Source organism: Ambystoma mexicanum, chromosome 4p (genome assembly GCF_040938575.1).
Source record: "Ambystoma mexicanum isolate Mex_15411 chromosome 4p, UKY_AmexF1_1, whole genome shotgun sequence".
NCBI classification, from domain to species: domain Eukaryota; kingdom Metazoa; phylum Chordata; class Amphibia; order Caudata; family Ambystomatidae; genus Ambystoma; species Ambystoma mexicanum.
This window is the reverse complement of record NC_090927.1, coordinates 922,333,915-922,357,742: the sequence shown is the minus strand read 5'-3', so window position 1 is coordinate 922,357,742 and position 23,828 is coordinate 922,333,915.

Here is a 23,828-nt window from a genome sequence, read left to right as displayed (position 1 = left end):
CCTGTGATCCCTGAATCTGGGCCAGCCCTTGGTCAATGTAGGGCAGAGGCCATCGGGAAGTATGGACCGGTTTGTTGAGCTCCCTAACGTCGGTGCAGAGTCTCCACTGGCCGTTTGGCTTCAATATTCCCAGCACCGGATTATTGAAGGTGCTATGGACTTGACAGATTATTCCCCGGGACTCAAGGTTCTTAATTATTTCAGTAAGGGACTCCATAGATGCGATGGGCAAACGATATTGCTTCACAAACACTGGAGTCATGCCAGGGTCTGTGGGAATTGTTGTTGTGTGGATGTCGGTGCGACCACAGTCATATGAGTCTACCGCAAAGAGATCTTGGAAATCCAAGAAAACTTGTTTCAACTTTTGCTTCTGTTCCAGAGTCACACAGGCATCAGCTAGGTTGACTCTCTCTTCCACCATCTGCCTGAAGCCTGGAAAGACTTCTGGTTTTGCTATTTCAGCGGCCTCCTCCAGCTGGGTGGAGAAGTCCCTGGTAAGAGTGCTGATTTGGACTGGAGGCTTCAGGTGGAAAAGGCAGCCCTCATGGACCTGGAAAATCACCTCACCTGTTTACAAGTGGGGAAGGAAGCTTCCTCCAAGGCTTTACACCCCCTTCCCCTTGTGCCTCCTCCCTGGGAACCGGTGGGTTATCGGGGTGCTGCCCCCGTCATTGTTCTGGAGCACCAGGCACCGAGTTTGGGGCATTCTGCGGTGGCATGCTCATCTGAGGGTTCTGTTGAGCCCTCAATATGTGACCCAGATCCCGTGCCATATTTTGGACCTGGCGCTCTAACTGTGAAACCCGCTCAGGCTGATACGGGGTTCTGTTTTCTCCCCTGGGCTGATCCCGGGAAGGGTAGCTATCCCTTCTCTGGTAGTACCCCGGATTGGGAAGATTTGGGTACCCCTCCACCCTTGGCCTCCCCTCTCCCGGATTAGGTTGTCTGGGCTGAAGGAATTGGGGAAAGAAGGATGGGTAATTTTGGGGCTGGAAGTTGGGTGGATACCTGGGGAACAAGTTCTGCCCAGGATTTGGTGAATTTCTGCCCTCCTGGGGGAAGTGTGGAGGGAAGTTCCCTGGATTGGGCGCTTGGTTGGATCCCCCCCTTGGGCCGGAGGAGTCCACACATAACCCAGGATTGGACTGTTTCCCTTATAGCGGGGACTTACATAGTCAGGGGAGCGAGGGACCCCATTTGTGGGACTACCTCCTCGACTCCCTGTCTGTGACTGGCCCGAGGGCCTTCTGGGCTTAGAATTATTTGGTGCAGGCAGGTTTTTAGGCCCCCCATCTCAAAATCTAAAACACGGGCAACCTTTACCTCTGCCACCTTGGCAGCAGCAGGGGTGCTGTTGGTTTTGGGGTTTTTGGGCTGATTCTTATTTTCCACTGGTTTCTGCACCTCATAGATGCTGGTGGCTTGCTCAATGACCCAGTCTAAAGATATTTTCTCGTGAAAATCTCTCAAGAGCTGGGTCATTATGTATTTGGGAAGAGCATGGAAAAATGTGTTGATGAATTCTCTGCTGTCTGTGCGCACCCTTCTGGTGGTCTGCGCAAAGGCATGCTTCAATTCTTGCACAAATTCTTGTGGGGCCTGATCCTCCCCACATTGCAAATTGTAGGCTGCCTTGCAAGTCTCTTGGGGATTCCGGTGAACAGAAAAATGTTTCAAGATGGCCGCCCTGTAGGTGGACCATCTTGAATGATTTTGGTCCTCCAGCCCCACAAAGAAACTGGAGTATACTGGGGAGAATGTCCATTTGACATACTGGATGCAGCTACTGCTGTCCTTCAAATGGAAAGACTCCATCATTTGCTCAAAGAGCTCCAAGTGTTCCCAAACAGAATACTTGGGGTTCTTGTGATAAGGGGTGATGACACTCCTTATTGCCTTGATCTGCTTTAAGGGGTCCTTAAGCAAGGCCCTTTTTGCCTTATTGGCCTTTTTGGTTCGGGTAACCCTGGTCCACTCATCCTCTGACTCAGAGGCACTGCTCCCTGAGGTGCCCGTCTGATCTTCCAGGTTTTCCCGGATTCTGCGAGCCTGGGAATGGCTGGCAGAATGTGGGGACCTGGTCTCCTGTGTCCTGGGCCGCTCAGAGGAGTCTTCAGATCCCTCCTTGCTGCCAGGATTTGATGGGTACCCCCACCCCCACTGACCTAACTGGGCAGAGGTTTTCAGGATGCCCTTAGTAGGCCTACTCTCCTGGGGTTCCCCACTAAATTGCACTGTGCTTAGGTGCCCATACCCGGATGCCCGCCCATCCATTCCTGGGAGGTACTGGCCTATGAACCCCATACTTTTGGCTGGATAGTAATCTGCCCTCCCTGTGGCCCTGTGCTCATGTGCGCCAGGGGACATGGGGGTGGCAGAGTCCAAGGACTGGGAGAGATAAAGGCCTCTGGTACTAGGGCTCCTGAGGTTATGCTCAAGTGTTTCCCTTTCCCAGCGAACTTCATCTCTGTCAGCCCCTGCTCCCTGTTGCAATGCAAGAGCCTGCGCTTTCAGTTCCTCAGTTAAGGCCTTACTAGACTCTATCAGTCTCTCCTGCATGGCTACCTGTTGCTGGAGCCTATCATTGTGCTGACAGAGAGCCTAATTTTCTCACTGCGCTTCCTGGTTGGTCCTGGAATACTGGGCCAGTCTTTGCTGCAGGAGGGTTACCTCCTGAGTCCCATCCCTACTGGCCTGCTCCTTTCTTGCCAGAGCATCTTCCACCCTCCTGGTGTGCTCTAACAAGTTCTGATGCTCTTTTTGGAGGTCATCCAGCCCCTGGAGGGCCAGGTGATTTCCTTCAATTTTTTCTTTTAATTGGCAGACTTCCTGGCCTAAGGTGTCCCTTTCCTTACTAAGAGCCTGCATCTGTGCCGCCAGGTCGTCCCTCTGCCTTTGAAAGGCACCAGCTTTCTGGCGTTCTTGTTCAAACTCTGCCTGGGTATCCAGGTCTTTCGAAATCAATTTATTGCTCTCTGTCTTCTCCCTATCTCAGTGGCTTTGCAGGGTGACTACCTGCTCTGCGCATGCCCTATTGAAGTCCAGTTGTTGCTCCAGCTTTTTCTGGCTCTGCAGTAGGGCGTCCAAACCTTCTTGGTACTCCTTCTGAAAGGCCAGAAATCTGTTATCCTGGTCAGACTTTTCCTGTTGCAGGATATCCATTTCCTCCTTTATTTTAATAATATACTGCCTAGTATCATTTTCTGACTCCTGGCTCCTCTGCAGCCTCTGCTCAGAAGAGACCAGGTCAGATTGGGCCTTCTCTAATGCCATCAGTTGCCTATTTGCCAGATCTTGGCCTTCAGCACATTTGTCCTGTATGGCTCCCATATGTAAATATAAATATGCCGCTACCCTGGCAATCTTGCTGTGCTCATCCTTGGCCTTAGGGGCCATATATAGTTCACTCAGGGCCACACATATATCTGACCCTGTTTCAGTGATCTGGGGTGCGATTGCCTGAAACAAGACCGCCTGGTCCTAATGAGCCCACTCACCTCTCACAAATAGCTTATGTAAGAGGTGTTCTCTGGCTATTTTGATATCTACCAAGGTCGTCATTCTGGAACTTGATTTCCTTCCTGACTTACAGAAGTTTGTATTTTCTTTTGCAAAACAGACCGTTTCCTTAGAGCGTTCCTTTGAGGGGTGTTTTTACAGTGTAACACGGCGTGGTGATCCAACAGAATTTATATATCCTGTCAGTTAGCACACTGTATTAATCTGCACAAGTGATAGATCTAATCCAGAATCCCCGGCTACGAGCCCCCACTCTGTTAATGACTCCAATCAAGCATTCCCACTAAGTCAGTGCCTGGTCTGAGATTGCTCAAGGGAAGCCCTTATTTATATATTTTTATGACAAGTTATAATCTGGATGATGAACCCTTGTTTAACGCCCCTCTCTTAGAATCCCCCTGACCCCACTGAGCCAAGAAGTAGGTTTGTTTTGCAAATTAAAAAAAAGTTTCTTTGAAAAATTAAACAATAGAGATATGTCACACTTTTATAATAAATTAATATTGATAGCACACTTGTGAATATGAGCAGTAATCAGCAATAGGTAATCTTGCAGTAGCACAGTTCTTCGTTACTTATGAATAAGAACAGAGGACTAAGGTAGCAGAGAATGCTTCATATGGTTCAAGGAAATGCAAGGTGGGACAGAATGCAACACAGAAATAATTTGATATGATTTCAACAAGAAATAATGAGATCGCTTTTTCTTTTGACAATTCACTCCCCCCCTTTATGCAATATAAGGAAATGGAAGGAGAGCACACAGTCTTCAAGAATACCAACAAAAATGCAATACAAGTTCCTATTCCCCCCCAGCAAGCTGAGAGCACAGGGATGATTTTTAAACGCAGGCCCAAAATACTTTAATGTTGTGGCAATGAAGTGAAAAATATGCTAAAAATGCTTTTAATTCCCTCTAGAGGTTCAGGGTGAGTGAGAGATACTTTATATCAGTTCAGGCCAGCCCTATCAATGATTCAGGGCTGGTTATCAGGTTGAAAATGGAATTCCGTAATGGAAGCAAAAGACAAATATTTTTACACGTGGCTGAAATGAAACAAAATGTCAAATCACGGCAATTTAGTCGCATGAGTCGAGCGCAATTACGGAGGAATTATAGGGAGAGCTTGTTGGAAAGCTTAGAATATCAGCTTTAAAGTAAAAGTTAAATCTCGCTTCTATCACAATCGGTTCAAGAGATACAGACGATTTCGTGAAGGTAGATTTTCAGAAATGAAATAACGATTCAAAATGGCAAAATTACACTTTTACATGTTGAAAATTTGGAGAGGGGACACACGATTCTAAGATGCAGTTCGGGACAGGTTCAAATGTTTTAAATCAGATTAATTTAAGCTAAGAGATGGGTTCTGCACAGTTCTAGCTGGGTACGCACTCCTAATTTTGGAAGGAATGGGCCTCATCACGGATCTGGTCAACAGGATGGACTGGGCTTCTGGGCGGTTTCTGGTACTGGTTCTCTGGTTCTGGATCTCTGGTCTGGATCTCTGGATCTGCTCACGATGATCTGGTTTGGGTCCGGTCTGCGGTTCTGGATACAGCTCTGCTTTCTGGTTGTTTCTGGCACAGGGTTCTAGGCCAGAATCCAACAGCTCAGCCCGGCTGTTTGAATAATTTGCAAATGATTTTGAGGCCTGCTGAAAAAGGATTCAGCTTGTGGATTCAGGCCTCTCTGCTACAAGTTCTGGAGTCTGGATTCAAAGTTCTGGTCTCTGGAGATTGATGGATTTGAAGTCTGGAGTCTCCCGGCAATGCGTCCCGCAAGAAAGTGGAAAGTGAATGAATCCCTGCCTGTCCTGCACAGTCTCCTTTTATGTGTTTTGAAAGTGGGTGGGTCGGCTCATTCTGCATGCCCAACCCTCTCAACGTATCATTGGCCAATTCCTCCTCTCTCCCTGGATTGGGGAACTGAGTTGTGTGTCAGAGTGATGAGGTACGTTTATGGGTCAGAGGGTCCTCCCCTTGTCAAATTGCACACAAATCTATATTTGATCCAAATACACATTTATCTATGTACCATTTTTCTAATATTAAATGTCCAGTTAACATATTTTCTGTAGCACCAAACCATCCGATCCCTGTCTTTGTAAGATGTCGTGTCCACTTTTGACAGAATTCTGCCCTTTTCATCCAGATAACAACCTCTAAACTTTTCCAGATTTTACACAGATGTGCATTAGGGATATGGGTTTCAGCTGATAAAGTGTCAGATTTTTAACATGCATACATTTGGAATAACAACCTTATTTTCCGCTACTACTCCCCAGAACATACCACAGAGTCCTGACACCTCTTAAAATGTACACAGAAAAATCACAAGAATGATGATATTATTTATATAATTTTTACAAGTCCGCACTATGAATTATCACATCTTTTTAAAATTATGCTCTGGCCCCAAAGGGGTGTGGTTTTCCAAAGCACATGGTGGAATTTCTGGTTTGTCCACTTCCCCCAACTCAGCTTGCTCACAGATGCAGCACCCCTCCCATTTCCTTCCAAGAGGAAGCCATTTACAACCCCCCTAATTTAACATTTGCCTGGGCCAAGGAAGGCTCATTGTTCAGTTTCCTGCAGTCCCCAGGTGCCCCAGGTGCCACTCCCCTAATTCAATCAGAGAGGTGTCATCTCCCTTTGGCAGGGGCAGCAGAATGGTGGGTGGCACAAACTGCGCGGTTTTCCTGGATTTTGGTGCAAATGTGGGTTTTTCTGCCATCTTGTATTTTCTAAGCCCACAGCACCAAATGTTGTAGCATAATAACTTGAACGTGGGTCAAGACACCCAACACTCTGCCTTTCTTAGTTCACGCTATCAAGGATTGATTGGGTTTCAGCTCAACCATCCAGTTGTGCCAGCCTCCTTGGTTATTTTCTACTCAGGTTCCAGCTCTACCTGTCAGGGTACAGAACCTGGGGTTGTGTGGGAGGAGGTCAGATGTAGGTCTCAGACATGGCCCGGTAACAAGCAGCATGAACATACACACAGAAAACTTTCCAGCCTTTTTAAAGCCTTTTATTCCCTTTCTGCAGGAGAAGGAGCCGCCCAACTACCTTTCCCAGCAGATACCGGGCCAAGAACTATTAAACCCTTGCCACGTTGGGTGGGGCACATGTGCGCATGTACGCACAAGCAGAAGTACGGGGCTTGTGCTCAAACGTCCGATAGAAGCAGATGTGTTTCCAGGAGCTCCAAGGAAGGTGAGCAGCACGAGGGGCCATGCCCCAGCCGACCTTCCTCCAGGCCCCTCACACATGCAAGCTAAGTAGCGCCAGTGATGGGGAGCTTGGCCAGGCATTGGGGAAGATGCGCACACTACAGCTAAGCCGCACTGAGGACCAAATGCCAAGAAGCTTTCCAAGTTGTCAGGGGCACACGCAGGGGGCGTCGTCCATATCCTTGAGTTCACCCTGCTCCATAGAAGCTAAGTTATTAGCGCAGTAGCGTTCCTAGCCACAAACTAATACAGCGCAAGGGGGGGCACCCAGCAATGCACATACCATTAGCATATACAAATTGCCACTTGCGCTACCTATAGAAATCCACGGCTGGCAGAATGTAACTTGTACTGAAGTCGCACCTCGCCACACGCGTCTAGCAGCTCACCCAAGGACCATTCTATCATGTGTGATTGTTAACACATGGTCGTCCATTTACCGCGGGACACTTTCGGCTGCCTTACCGCATTAACAGTGGTTGAACCATCACGGGGGCAAGCAAAAGTTAATGAATGAAGAAGCAGACAAGAGTGCTTGTTTGGGGAGGAGTCACTAAGTTCGAGGCATGAATGGTGGTATGTGTGTGTGGGGAAAACACACACAGAATAGTAACTCACACTCTCTTTGCAGCATTGAACTGCTCCTGTTACCAAACCTGAGAGTGTGCAGGCAGGAGGCCAGCACTCACCCAGAGATTAGTCTCTCTTTGGCTCGCTTTTGAGCCATTTTGTACAATGTGCGTGAAGAACATGGTTTCTTTGATTGAGTGTATGTAATTGTCAATAGTTGTATTTTGTCTTTTGCCTACTTTCCCTTGCCCATCCACCTCCCCTCTCCTGACCCTCTTTCCGGTTATCCTGAATACCGATGCCTATCCAAACAATGGATCCCTAACCCTCTTTCCCTGCCAGGGTCTCGGAGGCCTGTGTAGGTTTTACCTTGCAGGCGCCCAGACCACGGAGGGGTTGGTTGGTTCGTGCCACTCCTGCGCCTGGAGACCAGAGCTGTAACACTATCCATCAGTTGTTGCATCCTCATTGATTATTGTGTACTGAAAATGCTACCCATCCTGTTGAACCATTTTTCAACTGTGCTGCCTCGGTAATACTTCTGTCATTCGGCTTGGACATGTGCTTGGCCATATTCAGCGACTTCAAGTCATCTGCTGAAAACTCTTTCAGGGTTTTTTGGCGGCTCCAGGCTTTTTCCCTGGTTTGGGGGTTTGGCTCCTTGGAGTTCTCTGCGATTTGGTATTTTTACCAGTCAACGTGGCCTCTGAGGGGGCTGGACCCTATTTACAAGCAAGGTAGAACAAGGAAACCAAGGGGTAGGGGGATCGTGAAGCCAGGTAGACTAGAAGGAAGAGGGAAACAGACCCCAGACACAGTTCTTCTGAAGGTCATGGTGATGACTAAATGAGGGAGGGCCTTTTGTTGTCGGACAGTGCGCTTGGGCTACAGCGTTTGGGCACTATCTGACATTCTCATTGTGGGGTACTATGTATTAGATGTGTTCTGCTGGTCAATGGCTGTTTCTGTGTTGGGTTTACTTTTCAGGTGTCAGGGGATTGTTGTGGTTTGACATACTATGGTGTACATATGGCCAATGTTCACATGTGATGTGTACAGGACACTGAGGGTCACTGGATTTCACATGCATGTATTGAGTGCATGTCCCTACTGACACACACACTTACACAATGCTCCACCACACGTACAAGCACCCTTCCATGCCCACACGTGCACATAGATTGCCTTCTCTGGCATGCTGTGTCCCTGCAGCGCATGACCTCTTACCATTTGGGGATCATGTACATGCATCAGTAGGTTATTTTTGTTGCTTGTCCTTTTTATATGATGCTCAAAGTGTATCCCCAACTCAATGGCCGCTCACTGTGCTGTGTGCTGAGTGGTGTGTTGCTGGAGACACACATAGCACTTGGGTTTGGGATTGGCAGATTTGGATTGGCCAATGTGTATGCCAACAGGCATTCTGTCTTTTGTTGATGGTAACGCTGGTGGCATGCATTTGTGCATGACTTTGTATGTGTGGGAGGTTGTTGGTCAGTCATTTCATCTGATTCGATGTCAGGTGTGATTGTCTCAGGCCTCTTTCCATTTATCACGTGTCACTTCGTATGTAATTGTTCATGTGGTGGGCTTTTGGTTTGCTCTTTTGCTGGTTCATGCCATGTCATTGTGTGGCCGACAAGGGTGATGTGGGTTGGGAGGGTTTGGGTGACATAACAGTGATTGTCATGGCCTGTTTTGTAGGTGGTGGTGTGATATACATCTTGCATGTGTTCCTTTTGGTCACACAGGATTGGTTATGTTTAAGTAGCTAGGGATGCACACAATGTAGCACCTCCGTGGCAACATTCTCAGGGTGGTAAGCTTGTGACAGTTGACTGTCTCTTTGTCAGCATCGATTGTCACCTGGTATCAGCAAGGCCTGTGTGCACTCCGCCGGGGTGGGAGTTTAGGTGAAAAATGTGGCTACAAGCTGGGTCCGGGTTGCCTCGCCACATGCCCTTTCCCCTCCCATGAGCAGCGCCTGTGCCTGGGGATATGGGAGCACCACCATGTCCACTGGTACGCCCTGCCGTGTTGCAACATTGTGCAGGACACATGCTGCCACAATGGTCCTGCACACTACTGGGGGTGCATATAGTAGCTGGCCGCCAGAGCAGTCAAGGAAGCGGAAGCGTGACTTGAGCACTCCGAATGTGCGCTCCACTATGCCCCTGGTTGCAATATGGGCAGCATTGTATCTTACCTGGGGTGGTGTGGTGGGGTTCCGTATTGACGTCATCATGTGGTTTGTGTATTTGTCTGTATGTGACATGCATGCATGTGCACAGACATTTGTACTCACCAATGAGCCATGTGTCGCTATGCTTCCCAGCATCCACTTCCCGGCTCAGAGCGGACATTCTGTATATGAAACTGTCATGGGTAGACCCAGGATAGTTTGCATAGGCAGAGGTGATGATTCCGTGGGCATCGCATACAACCTGTACGTTGATGGAATGCCAGTGCTTGCAGTTTCCATATATGCGCTCAGTGGCCCTAGCTGGACGTAGGGCCACATGGGTGCAATTTATGGTACCGAGCACTTTGGGGAAGTGTGCCGCCCTGTAAAAGTCCTGGACCACGGCCTGCCTTTCTGCGGGTGTTCTGGGCATGTATATGTGCCTGCGGACTGAGGGGTGCGCAGTCATGATTGCCAACACCTGGTGTAGGCAGCGTGACTGCATGGGCTGTGAGACACCCCCAACTATGGCAGTTGTCCGCTGAAATGACCCAGTGGCCATTGAACTCCTTTTCTAAGGGGCTCAGTGCTTGGTAGCACAAGGTGGGTGATGTGAGGTCATCCTCCCACTCAGTGACCAGGTCTAGGATGATACAAGGTGGAAACCTATACCTGCCATAGACCTCGTCATTAGGCATCCCAAAAAGGCTGGTCCTTTGGAAAAAAATGCAGGGCCTGGCTATTCTCCTCCTCCTGCGGTGTCCCACGATCAGTGCTGCGAGAAATGGGACATTCATCGTAGCTGTATATATGTGTTTGTGTTTGTGCGCACTTTTATATTGCGCGAGGATGCTTCCGCCTGCCTGCCATGCGCGGGTTTCCCATATTCGATTCCATGAATATGTGTTGTTCGCGTGCGTGTGGGCGTTCCGTGTATTTCCCAGCAGTACTTCCCCAGTTACGCCTTCTTTTTCACGCGTTGTTCCCCATTCCGCATGTTCTGCCCACTTTTTGGTGTGTGCGCTACATGTTGTGCGCTTTCACTGTGCGCGTCGCGCACGGCGTTCCGAATGTTGAAGTGACGTGTGCGCCCATGTGCGCCACCCGCGGATTTGGCACACATCCCGGGGAAAACACGTGCACTGCCTTCCAGGAATCGCACGCGTGCGTGTGCACTTGCTTTTTCACACTTGCACCAGCTAGCGCCACATATTTTGGCACACATTGTTCCATGAATCGGCCCAATTATGTGCAGTTTTCACTGCGGTCGTTTTTCACAATAGTATTAAAAAATATATATATATATATGTTGCTCTGCTGAAGTTAAACACACGTGAGCAAGGAGCTGCATGTTATCTCAAAGCACAAAAAGAAAACGTTTTTTATTCAAATGATTAAACAATTTTTCTGCACCACCATCAAAGCTGCATATTATCTTCTTTTTAAATTCAATTAGATTCTACGTTGATTATGGTGGTGAACAAATGTCAGAACTCTTACATTAGACTAAGCAAAGGCCAGGGTTTAACGGACATGGCAGTGTTTGGCCCTGCATTACAAGTAATGAAATACCCCCTACCGTATGGAAAAAGGATATTAAGTCAACTCGGAGTTCTGTTACCTTATACAGGAACTCAGCACTTTATCCCATATATAGTCGTGCATAACGTACACGCACATTAGCGCCATCAACCTGTAATTAGAAATAACTAAAGGCTATTTTATCCTGGCCAATGTAATGCAACAAGAACTTCAAGGTTAATCCACTCAGTCTCCTTTGATCAGCTGGCTAAAAAAAGTGTTTTGACACGTCATCACCTCTTGGGAAAGCAAAAGACGAGTGGACGATATTGTAAAGTCAGAACTAGAGATGGCCCTGCTCTCCTGCAAATGGTTCAGCGATGGTCTAGCATGAGGTTAATATTCGAAGGAAAATAGCCTGTAGTTCAAAGGAAACCCATGCAGCGAAATCAGGCGTCCACCATGAAAGACACCTGTGAAGTCCCAAGGGTTGCATTACACTTCGACCTGGGCGTGAAAGGGGGCGGCCAAGAGCCGTCATTCAAGTCTTGACAGGGTCTACATTGGGCAGGCAGAGGGCAAAAGGGGCAGGATGGCGAGACTGCAATATGACAAACAAAAACGAATCCCTTTGTGCTTCTTTTTGAACTTGACCATCACTCTGCCATGTAGAAAAGGACTGCATCCAAAGGAGGATGATATGAATAAGGGTCAGGGCCAAAGTAGGAACCACCGAAGGCGGCAGACATATTTTGCAGTTAAATGTACCTGGCATGTTGCTTTGTGTGCCTGCACTTTACATGTACGGAGGAGGTTTTTCACTGGGTAGCAGAAGAGCCGCTGGGCCAGACGGCCAGGCACACTGTTATCAATAGCAGAATCCGTGCTTTTGTGGTTTGAAAGTTCAGACCCCGTACAAACAAAACACATATTCAGCTATTCGTGGACATTAAAAGGCAGCTGGAAGCCCAGACAGAGGAACAGTGCATGCCTAAAGGGAGATTACATCCACGTTATTCCAGACTAAGTAGGGTAAGCTGTCCTGGGGATCTGAAAGGAAGCCACCAATTTCCATGGATCATGCATATGCATCCCGAGCCTGAAACACATAGTGCTGTCAGCATGAAGCAGCAGGAGCTCCCCGCGCATTTTATGGAGGAATTACACTTGGACAGATAATGGAAAATGAAATCCTTAGAGGGAAAAGGAGATAAGCTATCAGGGCATTGAAAGGGACAGTGGAGCCTAGACAGGCAGCCCTTGAGTAGCAGCACCTGGGATAACGTTGCTTCGGTCCGTCACTAATGGCAACTGAAGAGGAGCACAGGCAAGCAGGCAAGCAGGGGAAATATGCTGTATTTGGAATTTCGAGATTTCAGAAATGTTCAGAAATTGCAACGCTTTGTATATCTCAGCGGGAAGCCTAGGCAGACTTGTGCTCGCTGAACTTGCGAGTCCCATGCGACTCTTCGGCACTCAGAAAAATGGATGGACTCGCCAAAACTCACCTGACGCTCTTCTCCTTACTCAGTAGCTCGCTCGCACACATGTTACAGCGAATTCATTCAAAACAACGTCCTGCCTAGTAGTCCCCGCTAAAACATGCCACATGCAAGCTGGCCAAAGGGACTCTCTCCTACTGAGCATTGACCACTGAATTGTACTCCGCCGCCTTCATCCAACAAAACAGGTGATTATCAAAAAAGAATCAATCTCTGCCATTTCAGTTTTCTACCACTCTCAACTAATTACTATGTTATTTCTTAATTCTTCCTCAAATCCGATTTCCACTTCTCCTACAACTGCCTTGGCAACCTCCTATCTTTGCCACAAAAACAGAACATACTTCATTTGTGCAAGCCTTATAAGGCCTAAGTAGCCTGAGACACCCCACTGAAAGTAATCTGAACCATGCTACCCAAAACTCAAAACATGTTTGAGAAGGTTGAGTCTGGCAAAATTGCTGGAAATTCAGTGACGTGGAGTTTATCTGAATAAGCGCCTTATGCTTACTCAGCAGATATAGGGACCATGATAATCATTCCATGGGAAATTCCTACTTCGAAATTTTCTTTGTGGTGTGGTAATATGATAATAAACTTGCACAATGTTTCATTTACATAATTATTATTTTGATATACCATGCTTTTGGAGAACAGAACATCACATGGACTGGTTTGAGTTTGATACAAACTACAGCAGCCGCATTTGCAAAACTCCCCGCACTCCATACCCCCTATTGGGCAAAGCTGCCGCCCACACCCAGTGCCCCCCTCCCTGCTGCCTCAGAAACACTCGACTCTGGTGGCGCACCCTTCCTCCGCAGCCAATCCCCTATTCTCCCAGCCATGCGGTCCGCAATTCGAGATTGGGTCATAGATGTCCACCCCTTTCACAACGACACTGCCATGACAACCACCTTTATATTGTGATTAAGGCCAGGGCCCATAAGCCTGGTCCCTCAAAGGCCCAGTCACAAGCACAGACTTATGCAGGAGCATGTATGCCCTCTCTTGCAGCCAAAGCAGGGCACATGCCCACACCTGTGACTCTCTATGGTCCACAGCAGCTACACACTCTCTCCGTGAGTATCATGCCCAGAACTTACTTGCCACCTGACCTTGCACTGTATACTATGCCTGAGCCCCCTGTGGCACCCGTGCTCAATGTTGACCCTGCACTGTATACTATGCCTGAACCCCTTGTGGCACCCATGCTCAATGTTGACCCCGCACTGTATACTATGTCTGAGCCCCTTGTGGCACCCATGCTCAATGTTGACCCCACACTGTATACTATGCCTGAGCCCCTTGTGGCACCCATGCTCAATGTTACCTTGCACTGTATACTATGCCTGAGACCCCTAAGGCCCCACAGCCCCACCGGCCACTGTGAAGGATACCTCCAGCTGACTCACACTCTTAGCTGTGCCTTGGTCAATGCACGCTCAGTTCCTGCCCATGCCCTTGGCATTAATGACCTCATCGTCAAGGACAACCTAGACCTCTTAATAATCACTGAGACATGGCTTAATGAAAGCTCTGTCACAGCATTAGCTCTCGCTATCCCACTGGGGTACTCCATTTTCAGAAAAGACCGCACCTCCCAGAGAGGTGGGGGTGTGGCTGTGGCCCTCATTGCAAGGGAAACCATTGCTATCAGAGAAGCGGAAGGGCAACTTGATCACCACTGAAAATCAATGTCTCCCACAATTGCCACGTAGCTATGCACATTGTCTACAGGCCCCCGGGTCCCACCACAGACTTTCAGGACACCCTCATCCTCTCACTGTCTGGCAACATCAAAAAGACATCTCAAGTCATTCTTCTGGGAGATCTTAACCTAGTGCTTAATGACCCTAAGGACCCCCATGCCGAATCCCTCAAGAAAGGCCTATCCAACCTGGGCTTCTCACATTCTACTTCTAGACCAACCCACATCAAAGGGCGAACACTTGACTGGATCAGCCATCACAACTGCTCTATCCAAATCACTGCCAACTCCCCTATCCCTTGGTCCAACCATCACTATATTCAATTCAACCTTAACACACAGAAAGGGCCCCATAAGCCTATCTCCCCCTGTCCTGCAGCCCTCGCAAGGAGCTCACGCCACCTGACAGCTGAAAACCTAATACCATTCCTGCTTATTCCAGCGTTGCAGGCCCCATTCCCCAATAACCCAGAGACCTTAGCTACCACCTTCAAACAGGTCATCACTCAAGCAGTGGATGCCATTGCACCACTCGCACTTAAAAAAGCCAAGAAAGCCAAACACTCCAACTCATGGTTTTCAAAATAACTTCTTGACCAACGTTCTCAGAAGAGGCTTGCTCTCTCTGCATGGAAAACCAACCCTTCTGAAGCTACCAGAAGTGCCTTCAAGGCCATCTACATATCTTAAAAAGCTAACATTACCATAGCTAAAGCCGCATCCTACATCTCTAGGATCAATTACTCTAAATCAGGTTCCAAATACATTTTCACCATCTTCAGGGAGTTGGAAAAACCCTCCTCTCCCCCTCCCTCCTCCTCAAGGACGAAAGCTGGTGCAACAGTATTCAATCTGCCATGCTAGACAAACTTGACTCTCTTCAAAACAAAATCCGGGGACATCAAAATGCCCTCAACTGCCACATTTCCAACCTGCACAGCAAAACGCCCGCCAAAACTGAGCCCTCACCTCCCTTTGACTTCAAGGACATGACTGAGTTGGAAGTCATCTCCCTCCTCAAATCTATTAAACCTTATAACTGCAAGGGAGATGCATGTCCTGGCCAACTCATTAAAGACTCGGCACATATCCTAGCACCCTTCCTAACGGCATTCATTAACTCCTCCTTCCAGGCTGGCCATGTTCCAACTGGACTCAAGGAAGCGTGAGTCTGCCTGCTCCTAGAAAAACCCTCCCTAGACCCATCGGTCCCAGGGAACTATAGGCCCATTACCACCGTCCCTTTCCTACTCAAAATCCTGGACAAAGCAGCCTACCTGCAAGTTCAAAAATTCTTGGAAGACAATCGGCTTCTAGGCCTGCAGCAATCTGGATTCCGCCCACGACATGGCACTGAAACGGCTCTCCTGGACCTAAAGAATCAAATGGATGATCTAAGAGACACAGGCAAACCTGCGCTCCTTCTGCTCCTTGACCTATCCGCAGCCTTTGACCTAGTGGATCACAACCCTTTGTGCCACCATCTGGCAACTGCGGCTAACATCTCCCCTAAAGCCTGTGACTGGATTACCTCCTTTCTCCAAGAAAGGGCCATGAAAGTCTTCTCTGATTCAGCCTCTGCCACCCCCAGCCACATTAAATGCGGTTGCCGCAGGGCTCCTGTATTGCGCCCCCACTCTACAACCTCTTCACGAGGCCTTTGTTCAATATCCTTGACTCCCTGCTCATCTCGTATACCAACTAGGCGGATGACACGCAGGTACTCATTCCACTCACTGGAGACTATGAGGCGGATGCCAACACACTCACTATCATCTACTCCACTATCCAATCCTGGAGGGCAGATAATTGGCCCCTGGCCATCACACACAAATGCCTCCATGAACTCGCACCCCCGTACCTTGCTCAGAGAATCACCAAGCACACCGCCACAAGACCCCTCGGGAAGTGCAATTCCAACATGATCGCCACGCCCAAAACTCGAAAAGCCTGCACTGCAGGATCTAGTTTCCCCACCCTGGCAGCCACCCACTGAATGCACTTCCCTCTCGCCTAAGAATGATAGAGTCTCACAAGCATTCCGTAAAGCCATCAAAACCAAATTCGTTACCTGAAAACAAAATGTTCTTCATGCAGGTTGTAAACCTAACCACTGTTCATATGCATTTGCCTGTAACCTTGCTCTTCGCGGTATCGCACACTGTCCATGCTTTCTGTAACCAAGAGACTTCTGGTCGCCTGTAACCTTAATCAAAGGTTCTTACACAATCCTGTAACAGCGCCTCGATGCGCACAGTCTGCAAGTGCGCTCTACAAATGCAAAATAAATAAATAAATACAGATATGTGTCTTTTCCTAAGTGTCAGAGCAATCACAATGTTTTGCCCGTATGGGTTAAACAGACATTTTCATATAAGTAAGCACGCAGACTGAGGGGTTTGAGAGTAGGCTAAATACATTCACTGAATAACCCAAAGTGATTAAACACCTTTTTTGAGTGAAGGTTCTGAAACTGACTGAGACTAGTTCTAGCCTTTGGGGTAGGAGAGTAGGAAAATTATATTGATTGGCTTGAGGGTAATCACATGTGATTAGTTTGTAACGTAACAGAAATTCACTGCGACTGACTTGAAGGTGATAAACACATGTGACAGTTTGTAAAGGAGCAGAAAATCCCAATCAGTTGACAAAGCATTCCGTTCACAACTAGGGTATCAGATATACCGTAAATCATATACCTGAACTACCCTTGTGGTGATGAGGGATTGGCTATGGCTATGGTGTATAAATTTAACCTATTATGCCCGTATTAGTGATATGTTTGTTTGTTTTTCATCCTTAGAGATAGCAATTGGTGTATGAATAGGAAGATTCTACCTAAAGCACAGGACTACTTCTGCCCCTGATGAATGTCCGGTTACATCGAACACAGAGGACTGAAACTTATATAAGTTGGGCTTTGTCACACAATGGAAAATGAGATTTATTGAGTTGCCAATAGTGTGGTATGCTGGTTGAATATTTCAGCATACTCGTTGCGATACTGTGAGGTGGTAGTGTTTTTACTTTGTATAGGACTATGTGTTGTGTATATGTGTTTTAATATTTTTTGTATTACCTGTGCTTAACAAAAGATTAATATATTAAAAATGATATTTTGTGAAGAAAATGTTTTCTGATGATGATTTGAAACACAGAATGCAGCCTATATCTGTTCAAGGGCTGTGTCTTGTAATTGCTATTGGAGGGGAATGTGTTGACTGTTCCTTCCTTTTGTAGAAATAAAAAAAAAAAAAAAGGTTGCACACATTCCACCATGCTGCCCCTGATGCTTCAGGACACCCTGATGATTGCAAAGCATAATAGTATACACCCTGCAAAAGCCAATAGTTTGTGTTTCTCTTTTTTGCTTAAATACTATTTATTGAAAACAATGTTCAGCGCAATATAAACTGTAAAACATGTTAACCTGCATGCAACCATGAGTCTGTTGCCAATACTAAGTAGGTCATAATGAAAACGATTAGATCATCAACATAGAGAACAAGATACAATGATAAAAAAAAACACTTATGAGACCCACAATAATGCCCCTTGAAGATGTTAACCCCTTTTGAATCAACACCACATTAGCTGGGATGTGACTAAGAGTCAACCTCAATAGGGACTGCATATGAGAGCAATTGAGGCAGTGCACAGGGTGTCCAGTCAACTGGTCGAAAAAAAACTGGTCGACTGCAATTTGGTCGACGCAATTTGGTCGAAAACCAAATGGTTGAATTTTTTTTTTTTATTTATATATTTATTTTTCTGGTTTTCGTTTAGTAAAAAAAGGGGTTTTTAGAGAAAAAAAGGGGGTTGGGGGGGGGACCCCCCCCCCAAAAAAAAAAAAAAAAAGGGTTAAAATAAAAAAAAAAAAATTCGACCATTTGGTTTTCGACCAAATTGGTTCGACCATTTGTCTGGTCGACCAATTTTTTTCGACCAAATGTCTGGCAACCAGTGCACAGCAACCCCGAGAGTGGTTCTTTGAGACCATCATCATCATCATGATCAATGAAGTTTATTTTGGAAAATAAATCCATAAAACTTTACAAAATATGTATTAAGAATTCATACACTAAACAAAATAAAAATAAACATACATTTTGCATGCAGATATATTTCAAATATGGAACAAGTGGAATATCATGAAATAAAATAAAAGAGTAAGACCGCCAGCATTAGTAGATGAATACAAATAATCCACCAGTATAATGTTTGCAGTAAAGTGCTTCTTTGCTTAAAGGAGAAGGTCCCTCAGGGATTTTATTGGCCCAATTGATAAGGTATGTATTTTATAGCATAAATCAATCACCATCTTGTGATAATCTTATCTGTTAATCAATTGCACTAAGTTCAAGTGTCCTGGTGCCAGTAAATTCTAACACATGCCCCTCAAGATGACATTGCCATGTCAAACCGATATGCTATGCCCCTTGTCATGACATTGGTGCACAGTGTAGCTAAACATCCACTGTCAGCAACTATGCAATCACGTTACCCAATGCAAAACACGAAGATACACATACACACACACACACACACACACAAACACACACAGACACACTTAATGTGTACTCACTTTTCACAAAAAGAAGATAACAAATTACACTTTACAATAAATACTCGTACTCAGGAATGTATTGAGTCATTATATTTCTTATTGCAACAGAAATAGTTGAAAACATCCAACAGAGCCATTACAACTGTTGTCGCACATGATCAATGGAAGAACAGATTATTTACTTCAAGCCACAGTCATCATATTTAGGTAGATGGTCACATTCCATGCAATCTTTCTGATTTCATTCTTTGATGTTTTAATCCCAGTACTTGGATTATGCAAGTGAACGTTTTATAGTGTAAAATACAATTCAATGCAGTTCCGGCATCCATTTTCTCGTGAAGCACATGGCATTCCATCTGAGAGAAAAAATGATTTGTTAAACATACACAATAAAATGTTTCTTTCCAAATGTGTTTGTGATGAAATGTGGCCATTTTGGTCTTGATACAGGGCACGGCAAATGGGCATACAGGAGCGGCACGATCGCCCCAGAAAAATTAGATGACAGTTCCGTTCATGATGGTGATGTTCCAGTGTTGGTTGAATAACCCATCAACGGGCAAATGGTGACCATGCCATACACACATCTTTAGGACATAACTATTTAGATGTAATAAAGAAAAAATATATTTTAGTGCCTGTTGTCAAATGAAGTAACACTATTACGTACATTTAAATAAAATATAACTTTGTATGTATTCTGCATATAGAAATGATTCATATATGTGTATTGGATATTGATTGGTTCATTTCAGTAAATATATAATGTATATCAAAGTATGGCAACCCATTATTTTCAGAATTGTTAACGTTTACTGTATACCTCACAACTTTCCATGTGTATTCAAACAAGTCCTGTGTTGCTAAGTGCAATTATAATTTGTTAGCTAAACTACAAGTTCCATCATTCAATTTAAAGCCAAGACCACGATGTGCAATTCGACATCCACATCTAAATTCTAACATTTTGAAGATATCAGTTGCCCTTGGTTTGTGATTTATTTCCTATTTAAACAACGTGTTGAAATGTTATATTCTGAAAAAAAAATATGCTGTCTTTGTGTCAAGTTGAAGACAAATGTACAAAATTGGTTCTCGTCAAGCACACAGATAAATATAATAATTATGAAAAAATGTACATGAATTGCTGGCTGTCCATTCTTGCAATGTGAAATGCAGGGCACTCTCTTTCAAGAGATATTCAAAATATAAAAGTGTATTTTGTCCGATGTGTTGCTTTCAATTTCATGTTATCAAATGTTGTTCTGCTCATTCACTGAATGTTATCCTTGGAATTTTTACTCTGTTCATTTCAAGGACATCTTACAATTAGCCTATTTGGCTTTTGATTTCGCCTTAACCACAGAAATGAAAAATATGACCCCCTAAGATTGGTATACTCAAGACAACATTACCTTGCAATGAACCAAAAACACCAATGGTGTTTGAATGTTGTGTTCCATTAAGCCAGAAATCATTTTTACAATTATTAACAGCCTAGATGTCCAGATCCTTGCACTTACTGCCACCTAACATAGACTGCGACATATCCCCACTCTTTCTTTTGAGAGGATATCCTAAATCTACTGAGCTGCTCTTCATTGAGAGGAATCTTCCCTTCACTATGGAAATGCTCAGTCATTAAATGATTACTTCAGACACCTTCATTAGACCCAAAGGATTAAGGACATTTGTGTCCCATTTCCCAACTCCTTTCTTTATCAAAACAATCAGAATCAATTACTGTTACACAAATGCAATCTTTTACAGAAACCCTGTGGAATGAGCATCAATTCAGCTTTTGACACTTATGACACACCGAATTGATCAAAGCAGCAATACTAGACCATTTTAGAGAAAATGTGGATAAAGGCAGATCAGTAGCCTAGATCCTATTGGATCTGTCATTTGATACCATCAACCAACTCCTTCTTTACAGACTTAAAGAAAAGGGCTTTGGAGAAACAGCCCCCAAGTGTATACTCTCTTCCATAACCGAGCATTCCCTACAGGTCCACTTGGGACCTTTTCCATCACAATTCTTCATAATGTGCAGAGTCCCACAGGGCTCTGCATTGTCACCGATGCTATTTAACTTATATCTACACCCACTAATGGCCATAACTCATCACTTCAGCCTAATATTTTCTAACTGTGCTGAAGACACCCACATTTTGGTGGATCTTGATCAGGCCAAAGACACAGAATCTTTACAAGTTAGCGAATTAAGGACTGTATAGATGCAAATACTTGAAGATGAAACCAAATTAGACAGAAATCATGTTCATTAACCTGAGTCCAAGCCTACGGAATATCTCATTTTGGGCAGTAAATTCGGCAAATACTTTATTTATTTATTTATTTATTTATTCGGATTTATTTAAAGCGCACTACAGCCCGGGGGCATCGTGGCGCTGTTACATGAGGACATACATAATCTGGTTACCGAGGAAGGAAGATGGTTACAAAGCAATTTTCATTACAAGGCACATTTCGTGTCAGACACATTTCGTAACAGACGTCTGCGAGCTGGTGTGGGTGAAGGAGGATGGAGTTAGTTGAATAGAGTGGTTTTGAGAGATTTGCGAAAGGAATACAGAGAAGGGTCTGCTCTGAGTGCGTTAGGGAGGGCGTTCCAGAGCTTAGGAGCTATGTGTGGGAAGCCAATGCCACCGGCTTTGGCTCTTTTTACAGTGGGTACTCGGAGTTGGTTGGCGTGAAGGCTTCTTCTGGGACGGATGGAAGAGTTTTTAGTTATAGTTTCAGATAGGTAGGGGGGTGCTGTGTGATTGATGCATTTGTGTGTGAGAGTGAGGATTTTAAAGTTAATTCTTTCCTTGACTGGGAGCCAGTGGACAAGTCTTCTGGCTTGTGAAATGCGGTCAGTTTTGGGGATGTGTAGTGCAGCGCGGAGGGCATTATTTTGCACTATTTGGAGCCTGCTTAGGTTTTTTGACGATGTGCCTGCCAGGAGGGCGTTGCAGTAGTCCAATCTGGCTCCAATAGTAGCTCTGGCTATGGAGAGGCAGTTAGGCGTGGTGAGGTAGGGTTTTATGGCGTAAATGAGTTTGGTGGTCAGAGCAGAAGCTGAGGCAATGGCGCTGGTTTGTCTAGTCATTGAGAGTGTGGCGTCAATGTAGACTCCTAAGGTCTTGACGGCAGGGGAGATAGGTATGCTAATACTGTCGATGATCATGTGAGAGTAGTTGGGGCTGAGTTTGGTAAGTGTTTCGTTGGTGGCTAGGATGATGATTTCGGTTTTGTCTCCGTTTAGGCAGAGACCATTGATAGCGATCCAGGTTTGGATAGTCAAGTAGACTTTGAGGAGGGCTTCTGAGTCTAGGTCGTAGTCTCCGGAGAGGGGGAGGAGAACTTGCGTGTCATCTGCGTAGTTAGTGTACGCTATGTTGAGGGAGTCCAGTAAGTCAAAGAGGGGTTTGGTGAATAGGTTGTAAAGGGTTGGTGCAGTGCAGGACCCTTGTGGGACTCCACAATTTATAGTGGTTGGGGGGGCGCTGTCCTGGTCAGAGTATACTTTCATGGCCCTACCTTCAAGGAAGGATGTGATCCAAGTGGTAGCCTTGTGAGAGAAGTGTGCAGCATTGAAGAGGTGAGATGTGAGAATGCTGTGGTCGACCAGGTCAAATGCTGCAGAGAGGTCAAGCAGAAGGAGTAGAGCAGGTTTGCCTGTGTCCATTATTTTGGTAATTTGATTTTTTAAATCTAGAAGGGCAGTTTCAGTCCCATGGCCTTTGCGGAAGCCCGATTGTCTTTTGCCTAGGATGGTGTTGGTTTCCAGGTAGTGTTGGATTTGATTGTGTGCGGCTTTGTCTAGGATTTTGAGGAGAAAGGGGACGGTGGTGATGGGGCAATAGTTGTTAGGGGAGGAAGGATCGAGAGAGGGTTTTTTCAGGAGCGGGCGGACCCATGCTTCTTTAAGGCATTGTGGTACAGTTCCAGATGCGAAGGAGGCATTGATGAAAGCTGTGATGATGGGGGTGAGGGATTCTGAGCACTCTTTGATTAATGCGGGTGGGCAGATATCCCCTTTGCAGGTGGAGGGTTTGATTTTTTTGAGGAGGTCCTTGACTTCCGTCTCCGAGACTTCTCTAAAAGCAAAAAGGGGTGTTTGTGAGAGAGAGTTGTTGGTGGAAGGTGTGGGCGAGCAGGTGGGGGTGCTGAGAGCTTTGCGTTGTGAGGCTATTTTGTCTTGGAGAGTTTTAACTTTGTTGAGGAGGGCAGCCTGGATGCCTGTGCACCAGGCTTCATCCTTGATGATTTCATCTGGGCCGGAGGCAGGTGTGGTGAGTTCTTTGAAAATGGAGAATATTTCTCTTGATTTGGAGCTGGCGTTGGTAACTCTCTGATTGTAGGATTCGGATTTAGCGTGGAATATGGCTTTTTTGTAGGTCAAAGAGATCTCTTTAAAATCTTAAAGCGAGGATTGATTAGGCGCTGCTTGCCATCTGGATAGGGCTTTGCGTTTCTTAGTGCGAAGGTCAGATAGTTCTTCAGTGAACCAAGAGTTGCGGTGCATTGATTTTTTCCCTTTTTTTTCTTCTAGAGGGGCAATGAGATCGACTTGAAGATGAAACCAAATTAGACAGAAATCATGTTCATTAACCTGAGTCCAAGCCTATGGAATATCTCATTTTGGGCAGTAAATTCGGCAAGTGCCCTTAGCCTGAACAGGAGGTTAGAAACCTGTGCATCACTCTGGATGATAACCTATCCTTAAAAAGCCAAACTGCTGTTCTGACTAAATCCAGCTTCAATCTCATCAAGAACATCAAACCTATACTTTCCTTCCTCTCTGTCACTCACGAGATAATGATTATGAACACGCTTGCTGCCTCTTGATTGGACTTTAATAACATGATTTATCTTGGCCTACTTTAATTTCTACTACATCGTCTACAAAGGATTCAGGACTCTGGTGCCAGTAGATTATTAAAATTCAGGAAACAAGATTATATCTCATTTCATTTGACCAAAGTTTATTTTGGGTCATTAT